We start from the raw sequence: 20,625 nt of genomic DNA, 5'->3' as shown, positions 1-20,625 counted from the left end.
TAACTTGTCTTTTGAGTTCATGGGTCTCTGGATCAAGAGAAGCCTCATCTGGATCTAATGCAGTTCATGAGATCCTGGACTTTGTCTGATTGAATGAGGCTGTGGGCCCTTGGGATGAAGCTAAACGTATTTTGCACGTGGGGGCGATGTAAATACTTATGACCAAGAGGCTAGGCCATGGTAAAGTGTTGGCCTCAGTCCTTCAATGATTCCATCCAGGCCCTTTGCCAAGATGTTTTTCTGAAGTGGAACGCATTTCACTGCCCTTGGTCTGGGGCTCAGTCCTGAGACTTGCTTTGACTGCTGGGATGTCAGCACACGTGACTCAAGCAGAGGCTGGAGACCTGCTCGTGTGTTGGGCTTGCCTGTCTGTATTTCTGCTATCAGTATGAGGAAAGTTTCCCCTGCTTGCTGCCACTCCTCCATCCTGGACGCCAGAATGAACAGACATGGAGCAGACCTGAGCCCAGCTCACAGCGAGAAACTAAGCACGGAGGGACCTACGGCATGCAACAGGGCCACCAGGTCAAGGACAGCCTAGATCAGCTGATTGGTATCCATGCTGCTGGCCTATGACCTTGAAAATAAATGCTTATTGTCGCATGTGTCTGAATTTGGGGAGGATTTGTTATGAAGCATTTGTGCGGAAACAGCTGACTATCCAGCATGATTCTCATACCTTGTCCCCTGTCGCCCCTACACTGCCCGCCAGGTACTGAGTGAGGGGAGAGGAAGAGTTAGAGTTTATTGAAGGAATTCAGGTTGTGGCTACAGAGTGGAAAGGTGCCTGCCTGTTAGACCAGTGAGAGGTCTCTGGGAAGTGGAAATGTGAACTTGTGGCCAGAAGAGTGGTCTCTAGTCAGTTTGTGGTGGGTCTGCCAGTCTCCATAAGCTGATTTGGAACAGATAGAAATCAAGGCATGCTCTGGAATCCTTGGGTGTGGTTCCACAGGTGAAATATGCTAGGGAGGAACCTTTCCTAGGCCAGGGGGTGTAGCTCAGGGGTAGAGCATTTGACTGCAGATCAAGAGGTCCCCGGTTCAAATCCGGGCGCCCCCTGCTGTCTGTTTGCTTTATTGCCAAATTGTGTAGAGGGTCTGCTGCGTTTTACTTACCATGAAGACATCCTCTTCACCACTCTTCCTCTGGCAGAAGCTGTGGTGCTGTGTGTTAATGATCTGTGTGTTTCAGAAGTTCTTAATAAAGTGCTCCTCTTTAAAGTTTATTTTATGGAGGAACACACTTAATCAGAGGTTACCCAGCCTGACTGTCAGACCTAATGAGGGCCTTATTAAAAATACAGATTACCTCCTAGAAATTCTGGCTTAATAGGACTGAGGAGGGGCCTAGGACCTTTGATTTTGAGAGGCACACTCCCCTGCTAACCTCAATCCTAACATCATATGATTAAGTGACTGGAACATTATTTTGGAACTTACAACACTATGCCATCCTAAACAACTGTGCTAAACCACGATTTTCAAGCTAGTGCCTTCAGCCCAGGACTGAGGGAAGGCAGGACGCAGATCTGTAGTACAGAGACAGTGGCCAGGCCTGTAGAGGTGGAGAATGTGGGAGACTGAGGAAGATGTGGGCATGGCAGGGTGGTGGCAGGTGTAGTGGCACAGCACTGCTAGGTGATAACTCGACTCCTGCATTACAGCTAGAATTGAAACATGCTCATTAGGCAACACTGGTTCTTTCTGGGTAAGGCATTTGTTGGATGATCCAGAGGTCCCTGATTCCAATTCAGATATGTTTTCTTTTTCTTTTTTTCCCCAACTTTTCAACCTTCTTTCTCTGTTTTGAGGCTCCCCAGTTGTGTGAGCCCTGGTGGAAGAAATGGCTCTGCTTGCAGCTGCAGAAGTCAAAATTAAAGGCTATACTTTCTCCCTTTGCCCCCTGGCACTTTTGGCCGAACAGGTGCCCCTGACTCATACTACACTCATAGACCAATTGACACAAATTCCAGGGTTGGCAGAACTCAGGCAGCATCCAGCAGCTTCCTGACCAGTGTAACTTTCCTGAGAGCCTGGCTGGCCAGGTTTCCTTGGGTGCCCCCTGCCTCACCGGCCTGCATCTCCAACTTCTCCTGCAGTGCTGGGAGCTCCCTGACACCCCGACAAGGAGTGCCATGTCTTTTTCCATAGCACAGCCAGTTTCTGTTTCTGTAACAATGTGCCTTGGCTGATACAACAATTGGAGTGGCTTGCAGGCAAAAGACCTTAAAGAAAATGAGGTGGATGTAGGATTGGTTTTCTGTCCTACTTGGGATTGAAGGAAGTGGAAATCCTGTTGATTCTTCAGGGCTGGCAATCTGGGAGCCCAAGGCTGTCAGTTGTAAAGTAGCTGAGTAATTGATCACAGAGATGCAACTGACCACCTGGATTCCAGGCAGCTTATTCATCTGGTGGGCGTTTAATGGCTGTTTATGGCTGGCGTTCATTCTGATTGGTCAGTGTCTGTGCTGTAGCTGTGGCTAAATATTTTGAGTGTCAGTCCTTCTTGGAATAAACTTCCCACTGAGAACAAAACCTTCAGGGACCAGTGTTAGTCCAGAACAGTACGAAGGCCCAAGCCGAGTCTGACAGCCTTGGGAAGCTCAAAGACATACAATGGAAAGCTCAAATATCTATATTCTCTTCTCCTGACACAGATGGAAATGGGCAGATTTCCGATGACTGCGCTGGAAAACTCAGCTCGTGCTGCTGAATGACTGTGATTGCTAAAAAAAAAAAACAAAGGCAAATCGTCCAATTGCAGTCCTGGTGGGCTCACAGCTCGCCCCATCTTGTATGAATTGCCACTTCAGCAACAGCCACTCCAGTGAAGTTTGAGAAGGTGTCAGGACAGCTCCTCAAACTTGAAAGACAAGTTGTTACATCTTGCCCTCACCTTAGCCTTTATTGGGAGTTTTTCCTGTTACCCAGGTGGTGGTGCCAGCAGTGATAAAATACTTAGACTCAAAGGGTCTCCCTGAGCAGGTAGGTAGTACACGGCAGGGTGGTTCCTAGTTGCCAAGTGCTACCTACATGTATGTATATATATATGTTTTTATATTTGCAGCAATACCCAAAGCTTTGTTCTAATATTTAACTCATGCACACACACACAACTTTCGTGTCTCTCATTTGAATGTCTGTAATGGTCTAGCCTTCCTGCTGTTATCCAATAATAAGTTGAACTTTGTAATAAGAGAAACAGCCTTGATACTGAGTTCAAAGGGATATTTGACAGACACAAAAGATAAAGAACAGGAAAATGCTGAACTCCTAAATTTCCCATTCTCTCATATGTCCAATTGTGACAACTATTTCCATATTGCGAACACAGCAACCATTCCTGTTCGTTTCTTGATTCAAATGTCTCAATAATAACTGATGCCGTGGACATACACAAGTTTTTTTGCCTTCCCAACATCCATGTCCCCTTCCTGATAGCATCCCAGTTTTCCTCGGATATGGTCTGGTAGGAGTGGAACCTTGGACCTTCTATAGCTGGGAGGTGGGTGTGCCCTGATGCTAGCTGGCTCCTGCAGATGCTCTCTTCTTGGAATTCAAGCCATGGCCAGAGACAAAGCATCTAGGGTAGTTGGTTCTGGATCATGCAGATGCAATTCCCAGACCACTCTGGCCTCATGGTGAGATTGCTGTTGTGATCTCTGAGGCTGACTTGGTCCTGCCTTTCCCAAGCCTTGTCCTCTGCTTCCTAGCAATTCTGTGATGTTTCCCACAAATCCTTTCCTTAAATTAAGCACTTTGTGAAAAAACACCAACTGATACCACCGCCTGCACCCTCTCCTTACTTCCAGCAATTGGAAGCGCTACTTGACGACATGCTTGGAACAGCCAGTGGGTGAGGGACAGAAGCTTTGTAAGAAAAATGTATCTGGCTCTCCAGGAATGCAAGAACTCTCCCAAATAAGAAAAGCATTGGAGTCAGCAAAATGAGGTCAGAGGCTCTGAATCGGGATAGCCCTGCGCTGTGAGACCACCAGCCTGGATGCTGGGTCCTCCGTGCAACATCATCAGGAAGAGAGCAGGTTTTGGGCATTCAGGACCTGTCTCCACTGACCCATTTCAATTCTTTTAGGATCAGTTTCTTTTCAGATAAAAGCAATGCTTGTTTAAGTGACACAGGCAATTGGACTCATTGCTTTTTTTTTTTAAGCAAAACTAAATTGTTGGGAGATATGCAAATAGGTTATATATGCAAATAGGTCAATTCAGGGATAATATATGTTTACAATATGATATAATTTTCTCACAAAAATGAAACTATTCTTCCTGTTTTATTGTATTTTAACATTAAAAAGTCTTGATAACTTTTCATGCTAATAAAAAACCTTTCAGGACACCTTTCGTTGTGTCTACATAGGATTCTTCCGTACGGCTGCTATTAGTTTATTTAGCCAACCCTCCTTTGCCGGACATCTGTGCAGTTTCTAATTTCCACCCTTACGTACTACCTGAAAAAGGTCTTGTTAAAGATGTGTCTCTGTTTTTCATCTGGTTTTGCTTTTAGCATAAATTCCTAGACATGGAATTTCTGCATGTGCATATTTGAAACCTTTATAGTGCCAAGTTTCTCTCCAGAAAAGACATGTGGATGTGCACTTCCACCAGTAGTGTACGAAAGTACCGATAAATGGATTTTTAATTGTAAAATATACATACAGAAAAGCACATATGTACTTATATGTACAATTTAGTACAGTTTAATAAATACTTATAGATACTCAGGTATCCACTGCCTAGCTCAAAAATAGAACATTGTCCCCCTCCCAGGATCTCTTTGTGTTCTGCTTCCTTGTCACAACATCTTTCCTTCTTGCTTGTATCCTAATTTATGTATATCAATTAGGTCATGTTTGTTAGTTCTGTTATTCAGATTCTCCACATCCTTACTGACATTTTGTTTGCGTGTTCTATCAACTATTGAGAAAGATGTGTTAACATCTACTAGGATTGAGGATTTGTCTATTTATCCTTTTAGTTCTCTTCATTTTTGTTTCATATATTTTGAAACTGTGTTATTGGGTGCAATTAGATGTAGAACTATAATATCTTCCTGATGAACTGACTTCTTTATCATTTTAAAATATTATTTTTATCTGTGGAAGTGCTGACTGACAAAGTATATTTTGCATCACGTTAATATTGCCACACTAGCCTTTTTGTTTAGTATTTGCGTAGAGTATCTTTATTTATACTTTCACTTTCCATTTTTCTGTGTCCCTGTGTTTAACATGAGGTTCATGTAGGTAGCTTATAGTGGGTTTTTGTTTTCCCATTCAGTCTGGAAATCTTACATTTTAATAGAAGCTTTTAATAAATTTGTATTTAAACTAATTACTGTTGTATAGAATTCTAGGGCTATTTTCTTTCAGTGCTGTGAAAATCCTGTTCCATTGTCACCTGAATACCATAATTTCTGTTGATAAGTCAGTTGTCAATCGTAAAAAATTGAGTTTTTCTCAGGTTCTCTTTCAGATTTCTGTCTTTTTCAAAATCAGTTTTATGATGATGTAGTTAGGTGTGGTTTCCTTTGTATTATCTTCCTTTTGTCTCACAAGTTTCATAAATTGGTAGGTTGATCTTTTCATACATTTTGGAAAATGCTCCCCAATTATTCCTTTAAATCTCTATTCTACACCATTTTCTTTGTCATCTCTTTTTGAGATTTCAATAACATACTTTTAACTGTGTCCCATTTGTCTCCTATTTTTTTTTATTTTTGTCCATTCTTTCCCTTTCTGTACTTCAATTTAGTTATTTTTCTATTGATTTGTTTTCTTATTTGCTAATCCTGTCTTCCACTGTGCCCAAGTTCCTGTTAAACACGTGCATTAAATTCTTAATGTTAAATATTGTACTTTTTAGTTTTAGACTTTCCTTTTAATTTTTTCTTATAAATTATAACTGGCAAAATTCTCCATACTTTTTCCCATTTTCTCCATTTCCCTGTTTTCTTAAATGTATTATAAAAGTTATTTTAAATTCTATAATCCAACATCTAGATCACTTGCTTCTATCGTCTGATTTTTTTCTCTTAGTTTTCGTTCATATGGCTCTGTCTTTTGGTAATCTAGTAATTTTTATTGAATGCCAGACTTTGTGTATTCAAAGAATAAAGGCCCCAGATGAAATTATATTCCACTAGACAGAGTTCATTCTTTTTTCTGAAGGAAGGGTATAGTTGAGGGCTGATTCCCTTAAACCAATAAGGGGATGAGAAGTCTTTCCTGGTAAGAAAAACAAAAATGCAGTTTTGGTGATACTCTTTCTACCTGTGTCTTGTCCCAGTCTTAGAGTGTGGCCCTCCCAGATTTGTTTCCAGCAAACCTGGAAAGTTTCTTTGTCTCTTCAGCCCTGAAATACAGGAAAATCTATTCTTCTTTTAGAGGGTTTGGGCTTAGATTTCTAGCCTCTTGCTTCATGGAACTTTCATAGTACAGCAGTTATCTTGAGGAAGGGAAACTAGTTCTATATTTAAGGACCCCAAAGTCTCCATTTTCTACATTCAGCACTGCACAACTGCCAAAAGCTCTTTTGGTCTTTCTGTTTCCTGGCATCTCTGTGCTGGTGCCGACACTGGAAGCTCAGCCCCTCGCTGGGCCCAGAATTGGCAAGTGTCTCAGGGAAACAGTGGCTGCAGGTCATCGGTGTCAACTCACCACCCCCTCCAGGGCTTCCACTCTCTCCTGATGTGTTCTCAGGGGCCCCTTCCTGGTGGATTTTCAGCTTCTCAGTACCATGAGACTGTTGTAAATTCTATTCTGCTTTTTCAGAGGTTTTTGCTTAGTTTTGTAGCTTTTTGCCCTACATACTTACAGAATTCAGCGAATGTCTAGATGTGTGATGTCCTCCAAGTCTCCAATCTCGTCCCTCTAACCCTGAGAGGCCACTGAAAGCTCTGCTGGTTCCTCAGTCCCCTGGCAGCAGCCCTCTGCTTAGCCCCGTTTGTCAGCCTGCACCCAAGATGGGAAAATATCCCCAGGTAAAATGTGGCTGCAGCCTTTCAACTCACTTCTAAGAGGCTCTCTCATCCCTCTCGTCCAGTCTTTGCTGCTTCTGCAATTCTCTGATGCCTTTAAAGTGTGAGTTTCATTGATCAACTGACTCCTCTAGTTCTTCTTGGCAGGGCTACTGGCATGCCACAAGCTCCTTCATCCTACCTTGAAGAAAATTCCACAAATGTGGTTTTAAGAGTTATTTTTCATTAGAAACAAGCATAAAGGCCTGATGACAAAACCGAATTCTTTAACTCCTACTTTCTTTTTCATTTTCAGGAAAGGAATAGGAATGTTTCGAAGTGAACACAGAGGCCAAAGGGAGAGAAAGCCTGGAGGGAGACCACCAAGTGGCTAGTGACTAGCTGAACTTTTCTCCTAGGAAGAAATTTGATTCTAAGCTATAAATTTGGATGTATAGGTGTCAAAATATTAACATTTGTTTAGCTGATGACATTACAGGTAACTTAATTTTTTCTTCCTGCTTATTTGTGTTTCCTAACCTGTTAATCTTTTAACACTTTACATGCCATATTCTTAAGTTCTACAAGGCACGTTAGAGAAATTACATTTTCTATATTGGAAGTGTATTTATAATCGAAATATTAAATAGATTATTGCCTCAAGAAGAAAAAGAAGAAAACGCTCTGTCTTTGCCCTGATCCTCCTTCACAAATCACAGTGAATTTTGGGCTCCACCTCCCTGACATCGTTCCTACTGTTCTTTTCTCCATATGCCATGCCCCTTTGGATGATTGTTCTTTCTCTGAATCCTGGGGGATCTATATGGTCTTTTGGCCTCATAGTGGTAACTTCCAGCAGAAAGGTCCACACAGGACGAAATCCCTGGTCCCAGTCCAGGGGATGCTGGAGGCCTGGGTTTGAGTGCTTACATAGCCAGTCCTCGTGCCTGGCCCCACGTGGTCCAGCCATGCCGAACTGATGGTTTCGGACCAGCATGGTGCTGTGACCTCTCTGGTAAGGCATCTTTCTTTAAAAGCCAAGGAATAGGAAATGAGAAGAGGGGGAAGAGCAGAGAGTAAGAAACACAAGACACAGCCCAAAGTAAACCAATGTGCTGAGGGTGAGGGTAAGCTTGAGAAAGAGTGCAGGGAGTGGGTCAGCAAAGATAAAACTTAAGTAGGAGGGAAGGAAAGAAGGAAGATTCCAGCTCTACACAGTGATTCTCCAGCTTGGCACCCTATGGGAGGAGGTGGCAGGGTTCTGGGCGGGGAAGATTTCTGGAAGTCATGTGATAAGGCTTTGTGGAAGGACAGAGCAAGTTCAAAGCCAGATGGAGGTCTGTCTAAATGAGGTTCATGGGTCAGTTCCCCTAGTTCACTAGAAACGAGGAGAGATTACAATACACATTGGATCCTGGGGAGATGCCGTGGGACGACAGGGGTGAAATGGGGCTAATCAGGAAAGTCTAGACAGAAAGGGGAAACAGGGGCACGTCTTTGACTACATATTAAGTAGCCTCTTGCTCAAGTCTGTGTGTCACTTGTTGGCTCGTCCTTTTGTTCTGACCACGTATTTGCCTTCATTCTGTCCTGTGTCTGTGCTCCAGTGACCATAAATCTCCCTCATTCCCCGTTCATCACTTTTCCATGGATTGCATCTTCTCTTCAGGATACTTCTTCCATCTGTCATATGGAAAGATGAAGCAAAAGGAGAAAATGGGGGAAGACGAGGAGAAATAAAGGGGGCAGCTCCTCTCCTCTCCTGCCCAGAGTGTTTAGTGCAAAGAGGCCTCAATCATAAACGTGGATTCTAGTCATGAACCTGGTCATTAATCAGGTGTGTTTTGTTTGGGCATGATTTTAATTACTGTCACTTTTTCAGATCTGTACCGTGAAGGGCACAGATTAAATTAATACCTCCAAAACTGTCTGTGAGTCAAAATCACCAGGAGCTTGTTAGAAGCATGCATTGTCCCTGTCACCTTCCCAGAGAGTCTGGCTTAGGGGTTCTCAGGTGGGGCCCAAGAACTTTCACTTTTCCCAGCCCTGCCCACCTCCTCCTCACCTCAAAGGGTCTGTTGAGCAGCCAGTTCTGAGTCCTGCTCTTCTAGGTGAGTCTGAAGAATGTTCTAGCTGCAAACCTTCATGATTTCAATGCCAGGCCTTCACCCGGGGCTGAGGGAAGGAAGGATGCTGGTTATAAGTAGAGGTGGCAGTCAAGTGTGTACAGATCCGGGGATAGGGGCTGGCATAGTAGAAAGGACATCAATTTGCAGGGGTGTGTGATGGCAGAGCACTAGCAAGAACACATCTCAAGATGGTGCCAGCCAGGGTGTGGCTCTACAGGTTTAGGGTGTTTATTAGACACAAGTGAGCAGGTGGGGGTATAGCTCAGGGGTAGAGCATTTGACTGCAGATCAAGAGGTCCCTGGTTCAAATCCAGGTGCCCCCTAACATGTCTGCTTTTATCCCCTATAACAGCTGTTGCCCCCCCCAACATTGAACCCTCCATGAGGAGGGAAGAGAGAAGAGGTGGGCCAGGACCTGAGGGGTTCACTCTGTGTTTCTCACAGACCTAAGTGAACTCCATCACCCAACCCCACTGTGATAGTCAGCCCCTCTCTTTTGGCTTCAAGTGGAAATATGTGTTATTCTTTGACTTCCCAGCACCCGAACCTTCTTCGTTTATTTCAGCAATCCCAAATAGTGTGAGTCTCTGGAAAGCACAGCTCTGCAACCTGCTATACCAAACAAATGTGCCAAATACTGCTGCCCCGTGACTGCTGGCCAAGGGCCCAGCTCAGACTTGTGGAGTGAGCGAAATACAGAAGCAGGAGACCGACTGTCCTTCATTTCAGGGAGGCAGAGCTCCAGCCTCTGATGCAGGGCTGGTGGCTCATCCAGTGTCCAGCGGGGGCAGCAGAGGCTCCTGCCCTGGCTGTGATTCTGGCCGTGGGCTCTCCCGCCCTCCCTCCAGTGCCATGGGCTCCTGATGGCCTGTCAGCCGTGGTCCCATCTGTTTCTGTTAGACAGAGGCAGGTAGTCACACGCACACACCTGTGTGCTGTGGCTAGTATAGTAATTGCTACCAGGAGTGAAGTGCAAGCAAGAGCTCCTCATGGAAATGGGAGTGTGTGGGAGTTGGGGTTAATTGTCAGACCTAGTTTTACTAAGTCAGTAGAAGTCCAGGTCGCCCTTCCTCGATGGGAGTCTAGCAGACCAGGGTTCCTGGAAGCTAAATAAATTGCTGCCTGTGGTCAGCTGAAATGGAGTGCCCAGCGAGAGCAAGACGGCCGGTTACTGCTGCCTTAAGACGGGATGAGAAGCTGCAGGGGCGGGGGCTGATTCTAACACACCAGAAATGACTAGATTAAAGTCCAGCTTCTTCATTCAATGCACAGTAGGGCACACGGGGCTTTCAATGACCGTGCTGAGAGAATCTAAGGCACCACGCGACAAAACGTAACGCCAGAGGCAAAATGTGATCCTGCAGTTGCTAAATTCAGTGCCTCCCTGGTCTCTTGCATGAAAGTTGAGGTATTTCTCAGAGAACAGTACTCCAAAAGTTGTACAGGAGATTTATGAGAGGAAGTGGAGAAATCAATATGAAGATCCAAACAAATGCCAAAGGCCACCAGATCCCCATGGCAGCTGAAGCAGCCTCTCTCATCACGACAGACAGAGCTGCTCACAGTGTCCCTCACCCTGGCCCCACCCACCAAATGCAGAAGCTGCCCACTCGTGATAACTGAAAACACCTAGGGGGTCTTTCCAACCCATCATAATCCTTGTGCTACAGATTGAAATCCACCCGGCCTGTGGCTCCCAGAGGGGACAGTGCGGGGCCTCCTGCAGATCTGTCTTTGTATGGGAGATGTGGGTGTGTTCAGACTTCTCTGGGCCGTGGCTCAGCCTGCAGAGGGAGACGGTCCCCATCCCAGGTCAGAAGCCCCTTTGGGTTTTGGTTCCCAAACAGGCAGCTTTAAGCCCAATCCCTGCCCCTCCAGTTGTGCTGACCCCTGATATGAGGCATCAGGGGTCAGTGCACCTACCTTGATGCCTTGATGATCCAGGCAGGTGGGGCTGCTCACCGGGAGGATGGCTTCAGCCTTTCTGGCCAAATGCCTCCCCTGGTCTCAGCTCACAGATTTGGCCTTGGGATGAAGAGGAGGAAAAGGTAGAAGATGGAAAAGAAAGCAAAGTCCAGGCTGTGGTCTAAAGGATGAGGGTGGGGAGAACTGGGGAGATTTTAGAACAAACAGGCTGGGGAGGAGGTGGAGGAAGGAAAGAAGCGGAGGGGAGGGGTCCAGTGAGAAGAAAGTGCGCCAGCCAGAGACAGGAGAAGGGAAGGTGCCGGGCAGGGCAAAGGAGGCTTCTGGTCACTCACATGAGGGGTCAGTGGGAAAGGGGAGAGAGCTTATGGCTAGGAGAGGGTGAGTCAGGCAGGACATGGGGCTGACCAGGGATAAACAGAAATGAATGGGTTATGGAGGGTCTCTCCCTGGGGAGGTCACCACCATGAAATGGTATCAATTAGGAGACAGTTTGAAGTGGACTCCTGGCTCAGGGGAAGAGAGCTGACTCTTGGTCAAGAGGTGCGTGGTTCAGATTCCCATGCCCCTGTGAGCTTATCTCATTTAGTACTAGATGTAGGGTGGAAATCATTCTGGTCATTTCCGGGGAAGATCTGTCTCATCTGACCCAGTGAGGGCTCAGCTATGGGAAGCAGGTAAAGGCAGTAGGCCAGTTCGTGTGTTGCCCCAATGTTGCGGGGGTGGAAGGAACCCAAGACCAGCCATGTGGGATCTGGTCCAAACCCTATTATTAATCAGGTGTGCTTGGGCATGTTTCTTAATTATGGCCTCTTTTCAAGCCTACAACATGGAGCACCAAACTAAATCAGTGGTTCCTAATTCTGACATTCCATGGGGATCATCCAGTGAGCTTCTTAAAAATAGTCTCTTGGCCCCACTCTCAAGTATTCTGATTTGGGAGGTCTGACAGGAAGCCTATGAACTTTATTTCCATGGAAACTCACTCCCTGCTCTCACCACCTCACACACCAGATGCTGTGATGGGCAGCCCAGCTGGGGAACCATGGCTTCAATTTAGTCCAAAGGCCTTCCACTGACACAGCCATGGCTTTTACACAGATGTCCTTGGCTGTGGATGGATGGGGGTAGGCAGAGGATTGTGCAGAAGGCAATGGTGAGCAGGAATGCCGTCCGTCTTCAGTAGAGCAGGTCTTGTGGATTGACTAGACGTAGCTCAGTGTTCTGAAGGAGTTTCAGGTGTAATCACAGAGGTCAGAGGTCTTCATTAGACAATCATAATGAGATGAGCTTTTAAGGACAGATGCTCCTTACCTGTTCTTATTCTTACCCACTGATTTTCCAGCTTCCTTTTCCTCTCTGGAACCCATGATTCTGCACTGAGGAGAGAGAGAAAAGAGGTGAGGAGGATCAGGCCAGCCCTCTGGGAAGCCCCAGGTGACTTCCTCCACCACCTTCTCCACTCTCTCACTCCTTGACGTTAGTCCCACAAAGCCAACCAGAATCCTGCTCTTCCCCAGGCCCTCGTCAGGGCAGGGCTGGATGTGGCTCTGTGAGTCTGGAGTAGGCCCCAGTGGGACCTCTAGGACCTGAGGGCGTGGAGCCTTAGGCTAGGGCCCCTGACCCACAGCCCAGCATGCTGAGCTCAGGAAGCTAGGCAGCTACTCCACTGTAGGGGTACATGATACTCCTGTTGCTTCAACTACTCCAGTGTTATGTAGCCCACGTGGGATGCTTGGAGCAAACAGCAGGAGATGGAGACATACTCAGCCCTCTCTCTGGGAATCAAATGGATCTGAGATTCGAGCTCCTATAAACAGGAAAATCTCAGGCTGGAGCTGAGTGAGACCCACGAGGACTGGGGGCAGGGATCTGTGCCTTGTAAACTTCAATGTGGTACAATTCACCTGAGGGAGCGTCTCTAAATGCAGAAAGTGTCTGCACTTTCTGAGAAGTTGTAGGTCAAAAAGCTTGATCTGCTTCATCTTTCTTCTTCCTGTGTCGTGGCCTGGGGGAACCGGTGATACAGCACCCACTTGGGGATTAAGTGGACTAAAAGTGAGGCAAAGCAGGGGGCACCCGGATTTGAACCGGGGACCTCTTGATCTGCAGTCAAATGCTCTACCCCTGAGCTATACCCCCTGACCTGGAAGGGGGGCATAATTAACACCTTTTACCTGTGTTGACACACCAGGACTCAGTCTTGCTGGTTGGGACGTCCTGGCCTGTTCTACTTCTCTGAGCTCTGTCCTCTCTCCTGCTGTGAACCAGCCCTGCCTCTTCCCCTGTCTCTTCTATGTGCACCTGACTGAGGCCCCCCTGGTAGCCTTCTTGACCTTTACAGGTAGGGAGATCTTTAAAATCATCCAGATAATGCTCTTCAACAATAGCAGATATTGAGCCTCTACTGTATGTCGAGCACACTGGGACGGTGACATAACTGTGACTGACCAGTGGCCGTGCCTTCCCTTGTGCTGAAAGAAGGTTCAGAGCTCACATCTGAAGATTATTTGATGAGATAGAATCATGTTCATGATAATTCATCAAGTGAAAAGGAAGATGACAAAACAGTGTGCCTGGGAGGGATTATAGATGATTTCAGCTTTTTAATGTGCTCTTATTTATCTTTCAACTTTTCCATCTTGGGCATTTGTAAAAAAAAGAAAGCCTTGTAAAAAAAAAAAAAAGCCTTTTTTTGTAAAAAGGCTTTTGTAAGAAAAAATGATGCTTAAGAAAAATTATACCCTAGAAGAGATCCACTTCTAGGAATGTATCCTTCAGAAATACTCATATGAGTTCACGAAGACACGTGTATGTGGAGGCTCATTGTAGCCATTTTTTTTGTGTTAGCAATAAACTGGAAAGCACCTAAATATCCATGGACAGGGACTAGGTGACAAACATGATGGTACAGTCATTGCACGGGATATGGTGCAACAGTAAAAGGTAAAATAGGTCCAGAGTCCTCGCATGGAAAGACGCTTAAACAATACCATTAAGTGAAAAAAATAAATTGCGTGACATTCATATGGTGTAAGCTCATTTGGGCTTTTAAAAAGATACGACATATACATATTATTATATATATACACACATTCAAAGATATTTATATATAACCATATCTTTATACATGTGTACGAGTATATATATAAATTCTCTTACGGAAGGAAATAAGCCAAATAGTTACTCCCAGGGCGTGGGTCGGGGGTTCTTTTATTTTCCAGTTTATACTGGAAAAGTGTCTACACTGTGTCCAGGTGTCTACAGTTACTGAGTGGTTAAAAATGAGTGAGAGAAAGCACTACACGTAGCCTCCAGGAAGTCTTCCTGCCTTCCAGCCACAGTCATCGTGATTCCACCCTCTTCCTCAGATCCCAAACAGGCAGCTCCCAATCCGGAACCCCCCTGGCCTTTCTTTCATCCCTTGCCTCTGCCGCGTGAGTTTCAGGCAATTCTCATTTCTGCTGGTTCTCAGCCCCCTCCCCTCTGATGTTGTCACTTTGAGGTTTCACACGCCGGTTGTCCACAGTACACCCAGCTAGATGGCATGATGTCCTTGGTTGGTCTGAGGGCAAAGGACACCCATGCAGTGGGCCAGGGGCAATCCCCTGCCTGTGACTTATAGCCAGCACCACCCAGGCCCTGAGGCACCTCACCCCTGTCCCCTCAGCCACACCTGAGGCGAGTCATACTCCTGCCCTCTTCCATGCCTGCCTTCTCCACCCTGACCTCCTACGGGTTCCCCAGAAGCCTCTGTCTCTGAGGAACTGGTGCCAACGGTGGAGTAGGGCACACCCGAGGAGCACACAGACTGTGGGAGTCTGTGAAAATAGTGGGAGGCACGCTCACCTCAAGCCAGCTGAGGCTCGCAATAAAGTCGAAGTGATGATGACAGCTTTTAAAGGCAGAGGAGGTTTTTATATTCCTACTTGGAGCAAGACAATCAAGGAAAGGATAGGCCCCCGCTCAGCACGCAATCATACACACAGCAGAACTGACAAGCCCCCTTCCCTTAAGAGGGAGATGGCCCAACTGGGGTGTGGGGGGAGTCCCGAGAAAGAGGCGAGCTCAGTGGAGGAGGAAACCGAAGTCCCCTATGCCTGAAGTGGACCTACAGACCCCCAGCACTAGCGAGCCCCCGTTTTCTCAGTCAGGATTTCGACTGTACCAGCCCTAAAAACGTCAGTGACTGTCCTTAGGGGGTGGCTTCCTTTATGGAGTCCACCAATGGAAGTAGCCACTGGCCTGCAGCTCTTGGAGAGAATATCAACAAGGAGTCAACGGGACCGCCCTTGGCCACCCTGGCCAGAGTCTGGGCCCATCCTCCTTTCTTATCTCCTGCATTATAATTCCCTTATGAAACTGCCCTAACCTTTCAGTGAGGAAAACAGCATAAACTACCCAACCTAATGTGCTCATCGTAGGGAGACTAAAGGGTTGACGTAACAGTAGTTGGGGTAGGTTCCCACTGAAAGGGCACCTGCATGCTGAGGGCTGCAAGTGGAACCCCGGGCATGACTGACCATGCCAGAGCAGAACATGGCTCATAGCAAGACCAGAGGCAGTAACAAAGACCCAAGAGGCCGGGAAAGCAAGAGGATGGGCCCAAGAAAGGCAGTCAGGCAGATTTGCTGCTCTCCCTGCCCCACCTCCAGAGGCTGGAATCCTGCCCTCCGCAAGGGAAGAGGAGGGGCTGGCAAACATCTTTTCTGATGGCAAATTCTACCTTATAAAGGAGAACTTGTCTCCTAGGAGGAGGCATGCACTAAAGACTGGCTCCTGGTGTCCCAACTTGGCAGTCTAGAACATGCCAAGAAACTATCTAGAACTATCTAGATACTATCTACATAGAGACTAGGACTATCTTCTCTCAGGGAGGCTGGAAAGGGGTTGGGAAAATTAAACCCATACCCGGCCCATGTGGAGGCAGCACCAGAGGAGACCACAGTGAGCGATGAGAGTGTGCTGAATGGGGGGTCATAGCCCCTGCTCCTCTCACTGTGCAGAAGCCTAAGCTGGGCAAAGCAGCTGAATTCTGGCACCAGCTTCTGCAGCTAAAATGGACAGGAGGTGCCCTGGAAAAAGCAGGCAATGTGTCCTCGTCACCCATGAGAGGGAATTTTGCACATCAGCCCCAGTGGGACACACACGACTTTTGTCTATTAGCTGCACAGTATTTTTTCTTACAGTATATCGTAAAATTACTCAAACATCATCCTAAAGGAAAATTTCCCTGCCTCCTGAAATAGCTTAGATATCCCAGTGATACGTTCTTATAGTATCACTGCGTCTTATCCAACATTTCTCCTAATTTTCAGTTTTTTCATTTTTTTGAATATTTTTAACTATCTACCTACCCCTCTAGTTTCCTGAGACCGTGTCTATTTTACTCGTCATTGGGCTAGATCATGTAAGGACGTCAGCTTTTGCTCTGAATGAGATGGGAAGCTGTTTGGGGATTTTGAGCAGAGGAATGACATAAGCTGGTTTCCTCCTCTGGCTGCTGTGGGGAGACTAGAGGGCAGGGATGGAAGCAAGCATATAAGTTTAAGAAGTTATTGCAATAATCTAAGTAAGAGACGATTGTGGCTTTGTCTAGTGCAGTAACAGTGGAGGGGATGAGAAGTGCTCAGATTCTGGATGAATTCTGAAGTAGTGTGAACAGGATTTGCCAATGATATGAATGCAGGGTGTGAGAGAAAGAGAAAAATCAAGGATAAGACCAAGGATTTCGGCCCGAGCAGCTAGTAGAACAGAGTTACCATTCTACTGGCCGGGAGACGGCAGCTAGTGGGAGATGGCAGCAGAAATGAAATTTGAGCAGGTAATGGAAATCAGGAGTTCAATTTGGGGCATATTAAGTTGGAGCCTTCTGTTAAATGGCCAAGTGGAGATGTCGAAATGAAGCTGGAGTTGAAAGAGGAGGTCCTAGCGCAGGACATAAATTTGGGGGTCATCTGCCAATTAAACCCATGGGACTGAACGAGATCACTGAGCAAATGTGAGTAGAAAAGAGAAGAGGTCTGGGGACCAAGTCGTAGGCCCTTGAATGTTTAGAAGTTGGAATGTTGAGGAGGAAACAGCAAAAGAAACTGAGAAAAAGTGGCAGTCAGGTATGAAGAAAACAAAACAAATAAAAACAGTGACAGTTGAAAGTCAATGGAAAAAAGTGCTCCTGAGAGATTGAGTCTAAGACTGAGAATCAGCGTGACAGATGGTCATGGTGACTTTGACAAGAGCAGTGAAGTGGAGCATACGGAGGGAAGGGGGTTGGGCAGAGAATGGGGTTCTCCTAGGAAGCCTCCCTTCATCCTCCTGATGGGTGGGTCCCCTGCCATGTGCTCCTGTGCCACCCTGTACTTGTATCATAGCACACATCATACTTTCCATAATCACTGCAACCTTGTGCCTGCAGGATTCCTTGCATACAGTGAGGGGCCAGTAAATATATGAATGTGTAAAAATGTGTGAACCAAAAAGAGAGGATATAATTGATGGAATAAGATCCCACGGAGAGCAGAGGGGTGGATCAAGAACACGGGATTTGCTCTAAACAGGAGGAGAAAGACTTGTTTTCTCTTAGGCTGGAGGGGATGACAGCAGGTGCTGAGTGACCTCACACCATATGGCTGTGGTCTTCACAGTCAAGTAGAAAACAAGGTTTTCTAAAGAGAATAAAGGAGGCAGGGTGGCACTCATTGATACTGTCCCTGATATCGGTTCCCCCACATTAAACCCAACATATGTGGAGTTAAAACCAAAACACTCATTCCCTGCTTACTCCCTGGCTTCCTGGCTCCAGAATCCACTATTCCCCTTGGAGACAGACACCACCAAGGACAAGGACCTGGATTCATTATCTCCTCCCCGCAAAGAGATACAGGCTGGTGGAAAAGCTGCTGACCAGCAAGGTCACGGGCTCCCTCCTCTCTGCAAGTAGTCTCAAGGCCAAAGACAGGCTGGTGGGAAAGCTCTGACCAGCAGGGCCATATGCTCCCCGACCGCTACCTAAAACCTCCAATAAAAACCCTTCCTTTTAGCTTTTTGGGGAGTTTGGGATTTCAACGTTAGCTGCTCTTTCTCCTCGCTCAGTGCTATGTGGTAATAAAGTCCTACTTTCTTCTGCTGCATGCAGTGTCAGGGATTGGCTTGCTGCACAACAGGTGAGCAAGCTCACTTCAGGTTTGATATCAATTTGGCAACCCAGATGGGACCATGTCCCAAGCGGCCGTCTTGCCTGTGGCACACCAGCCTCTGGCTAAAGGCCTCTCCTGGAAGCTGTCCTGCAGCTGCCTGAGCCCCTTGTCTCAGGGACAGCCCCAAGCAACTGGCTGCTAACCAGATGTCATTGGCCCAGGGCGATTTTGCTTTGGTGGTGGAAGAAACTAGGTTCAGGACTTAGGAAGACGTCTCTTGTAAGTAGCTGGTAGTTTTTGTTTTTGTCTTTGTGTTACCCTTTTCCAACAGGACCGGCTGGAAATAATGGGTACCTGGCAGCCCTCTGGGCTCCATTTGTTTTGAAGTCATGATGCCCCAGCCAAATTTTGGTAAATCCCCCGGGTGTGCACAACCGAGGTCCCTTGTCCTTGCTCATTTGGGAAGATCTACATACCGGATCTTCATTTGTTGGGTGCCCACCGAGTGTAGGACACAGACTAAGCCGGGACTGGAAGCACTTTGGTTTTTTATTTTGGTCTTTGTTTTGGCTTTCGTTTGTGGCTGAGGGTATTTGGGAAAGTGCACTTATTTGGTGTTTGCTGTTGTTTATCTGTTTGTCTATCCTTTTAAAAGTGTTAACATGGGAGGTCCTGCATCTATGCCACCTAAGAGCCCCCTGGGAAAAACTTTGGCTGATGGTCAACCTATAGCTATAAGCCAATGTATGAAGAGGAATGGTTTTCTTTTGTAGCACCACGTGGCCAAAATATTCTTTAGACTCTGGAGAGAAAAAAAAATGGCCAAACAATGGATCCTCAAGTTGGAAAACTTTTTAGAGAGCTCTCATGATAAACAGCTGTTTTATTGGTACCTCTGAAAAGACTAAATTAAAAGAAAAATACAGTGACTAGTCTTAAGAACTTAATCAAACTTGGGGGCCTCAGCTTCTTCTCATGGTCTTACAGATGCTAATAAAAACATTAAGTTAACAAAGAAAAATCAAAAAGAAAAGAGTCACAGGACTCATCCCAACAGGATGAAAATCTTTAACTAGTTATTTTTTTTAAAATGGGATAATTGGAACAGATATAAATAAAACTAAAACAAAGGTTTTAATAAAACACTGCCTAAGGTTGGATGGGCTAAAGGGACCCCCCTATTAGCCCCCCAACATTAAAGGACATCAGACAAACCAGTTCTATTCACCCCAGTTTGAAAAATTTTAAAAGATCAGAAGACAGAAATCACAATAAAAAAACCTGACTAGCAATTGTTTGGGGCAACAGTTAGGCTAATGTTAATAAGATTATAAAAATTAAAGTGTTTAAGCTAATATTATATGAAGAGGTTATGTCAACTTTGCCTGGATATTTGCTTTGGAAATAAATGTTATGTCTAGCTGGGAATGCTTCCCCTATGCAATATTGTAATGCCAAAACATGTTAATGGAATTCTAATATAAGCTATAATTCAAAGTATGAGTTGCAAAACTAAGATAAAAGATTGTAAAAATTGATATACTTAAATGGGGCAGTTTCAGTTTACCCAAACTGGTGTATTTACATATGCAATTGGAAAAAGCCAGCTACAATAACAGGAAGCCTGTTTTAATCTTTTGAGGCTTCTAAATAAACTCAGAAATACTTTACTGCCTCTTTAAGAAAAAAATAATAATAATTAAACATGCCCACAGCCGAACCCAAATCTGCTGCTTTTGTCTGCTCTCTTGCTGAGCTTCCCAGAAAGCTGGGCTGAGCTTCAACTCCCCCAAAATTCCTGATCTAAAATTTAACAAGTAAAAATAAGTAAACTTTTGAGATAACTTAACATTGTAATGGCCATTCTGGGAAACCTCTGTTTCAGAAAAGAGAAGATTCAAAATCTCTCATAACGAAATGTAGTCTTTGATAAATATGTCAAAACTTCTGAAAGACAGTTATTTAACATGATATGAAATGATCTTTAGTAAATAAGAGCCTGTTTACGTTTGCTGGTTTGATTTAAAATAGACATGTCCTCAGAGTTATCAGCACTGATATGGGGCAGACATACAGCCTGGGTTTACAGGTAATGAGCTCATGTCATCTTTGTTACAAAATTTGTCAGCGAGAGTAATAACTCAATGTAATAGTTAATTTTGTTTACTGTCTCATGAGGTTTTTGTAGACATCTAAATATAATTGCTAAAGACAGGTAAACCAAACAAATGTAAAAAGATAAAAGTTTTTGGAAAAACTTTTTAACAATAATTGTATGCATTATGGTTATGTACTTAAAACAAAATGATGGTCAACTGCTTTAATGCCACACGAAGTTTTTAAGAGTAATTTAAACACAATTTTTAAAACTGGATAAGAGTTTTTAAGTACAATAATTATGGTTTATAGTCTGCATACTTAAAAAACAGCTTCCAAAATCTTTTTGGAAACTTAGACTTTAT

The 20,625-nt window shown here is 45.2% G+C and overlaps 3 non-coding genes across 3 annotated transcripts; 2 read left to right on the top strand and 1 right to left on the bottom strand.

The window, feature by feature from the left end:
* The first annotated feature begins 987 nt into the window (after positions 1–987).
* On the top strand, positions 988–1,059 carry TRNAC-GCA (transfer RNA cysteine (anticodon GCA)). The gene has a single exon. It is a non-coding gene; the product is annotated as a tRNA-Cys (tRNA).
* Positions 1,060–9,355: 8,296 nt separating this feature from the next.
* TRNAC-GCA (transfer RNA cysteine (anticodon GCA)) lies at positions 9,356–9,427 on the top strand. The gene has a single exon. It is a non-coding gene; the product is annotated as a tRNA-Cys (tRNA).
* Positions 9,428–13,097: 3,670 nt separating this feature from the next.
* On the bottom strand, positions 13,098–13,169 carry TRNAC-GCA (transfer RNA cysteine (anticodon GCA)). The gene has a single exon. It is a non-coding gene; the product is annotated as a tRNA-Cys (tRNA).
* Between the last annotated feature and the right edge of the window lie 7,456 nt (positions 13,170–20,625).

The sequence above is a fragment of the Equus quagga genome, chromosome 8, assembly GCF_021613505.1.
Source record: "Equus quagga isolate Etosha38 chromosome 8, UCLA_HA_Equagga_1.0, whole genome shotgun sequence".
Lineage (NCBI taxonomy): Eukaryota > Metazoa > Chordata > Mammalia > Perissodactyla > Equidae > Equus > Equus quagga.
Note: the sequence above shows the minus strand (reverse complement) of the source record. Positions and strands in the feature narration are given on the sequence as shown.